Genomic DNA, 1,733 nt, shown 5'->3' with positions numbered 1-1,733 from the left:
AAGAGGCGCGGCCTACCGGTACTTTTGCGTACTTCGTCCTTACGGTCGTCTGGAACATCAGACTTCAGCTGACAACACTTAATATTACCGACTAATATTTGCAGCTATGGCGATGCACTACTGCTTGGCTACACATCTGACACGTAACCGATGTGCTCTCCAAACAACAACACTTGCATTTCAGAACATGTCTTTCACACATGTCTACAAAATCACCTTCACTTTCAAATACAGTTCCCTTGCGACTGATAGAGACGTAGGCAAAGTTTAAAGTTGCTATTTCCATTACATCACGTTAATCAGAAAAACGGTAATTTACATCTGCAGCGGAACAAGATTCGGTTCCGGCCAGCGTGGGACTCGAACCCACGACCCTGAGATTAAGAGTCTCATGCTCGACCGACTGAGCTAGCCAGTCTGCTTCGGTGAATACTTGCTGGGTAGCACGTCACACAGTACTCGTTTGGGTTGGGTGGTCCCATACAGAATCTCTCCATGCTGGCTAATGTTTTCCTAACGCCAAACTCGTCACGTTCTTCACTTTTATTTCATAATCATTTCTGAGAGGTAAAGGAATTGCATGACAACCTGCAGAGCTAGTGGCGTCGAAATTAACACTCATACTTGATGTGACTCAAAAGGCTAACGAGTTACTTTCCGACGTTGTTTTAGATGTGCAAGTGCCAGTGAAAACTCGCGGTGACAACACTCTGCCGACCATTTCGCTAGTTAACTCCGGTCTTGTTGTGTGTGTTTCAAGCTCAAGAGCATCTCCAAGCAGAAAATGGTCAACAGCAACATTCAGACCGTTTCGTACTGCTCAATTGCTACATTAAAACGGTATGTTTCTTTTTCAGAACTGATAAAACACGAGCGTGACAACATTCGAACCTGTAATGTTCAGATCCGAAGTCCGACGCCATATCCATTAGGCCACACGGTTACTGACGACCAAGTGCAACTTGTATATGACTCATCTCGAAACGCTCACACCCCTGATGATTTGTGTTTTCGTTCTACACAGCAGCTGCCCCTTGCTCTTTCCCACCCATTCGTTACATTCAACCTCTTACGTGACCGACCAAATATAGAATGGGAAACAAGACCACACACTTTTTGCATACGGAATCGAAGGCAGGGCGGCCCTCGCCGCATTTGCTACGATGGCCATTTGCTACTTCTGCAGAAGCGGCGGCGACGACGACGACGACGACGACGACGAGAGGCTCTGACATATGTGAGAAATACATCTATAAAATGTAGTTTAGAGTGCCTCGTCCCACCTTATGCTGTACTGCTTTGGCAAAGGCTTTATTTGCGCCATTCGCCTTAATCACATCTGAGAGTAATTCTTAATAAAAGGCATGTCGCTAATTGTTCGTCATCACTGATACTGTTTGCTATACTGCTCAATTGCTACATTAAAACGGTATGTTTCTTTTTCAGAACTGATAAAAAACGAGCGTGACAGCATTCGAACCCGTAATCTTCAGATCCGAAGTACGACGCCATATCCATTAGGCCACACGGTCACTGACGACCAAGTGCAACTTGTATATGACTCATCTCCAAAGGTTCACACCCATGATGATTTGTGTTTTCGTTCTACACAGCCGCTGCCCCTTGCTCTTTCCCACCCATTCGTTACATTCAACCTCTTACGTGACCGACCAAATATAGACTGGGAAACAAGACCACACACATTGTGCATACGGAATCGAAGGCAGGGCGTC

At 45.7% G+C, this 1,733-nt stretch overlaps 1 non-coding gene across 1 annotated transcript; it reads right to left on the bottom strand.

Moving 5' to 3' along the window:
* Positions 1–345: 345 nt before the first annotated feature.
* On the bottom strand, positions 346–418 carry Trnak-cuu (transfer RNA lysine (anticodon CUU)). The gene has a single exon. It is a non-coding gene; the product is annotated as a tRNA-Lys (tRNA).
* Positions 419–1,733: the final 1,315 nt, after the last annotated feature.

Source organism: Schistocerca gregaria, unplaced genomic scaffold, assembly GCF_023897955.1.
Source record: "Schistocerca gregaria isolate iqSchGreg1 unplaced genomic scaffold, iqSchGreg1.2 ptg000066l, whole genome shotgun sequence".
Taxonomy (NCBI): domain Eukaryota; kingdom Metazoa; phylum Arthropoda; class Insecta; order Orthoptera; family Acrididae; genus Schistocerca; species Schistocerca gregaria.
The sequence above is the reverse complement of the archived record's forward strand: the minus strand, read 5'-3'. Positions and strand labels throughout refer to the sequence as shown.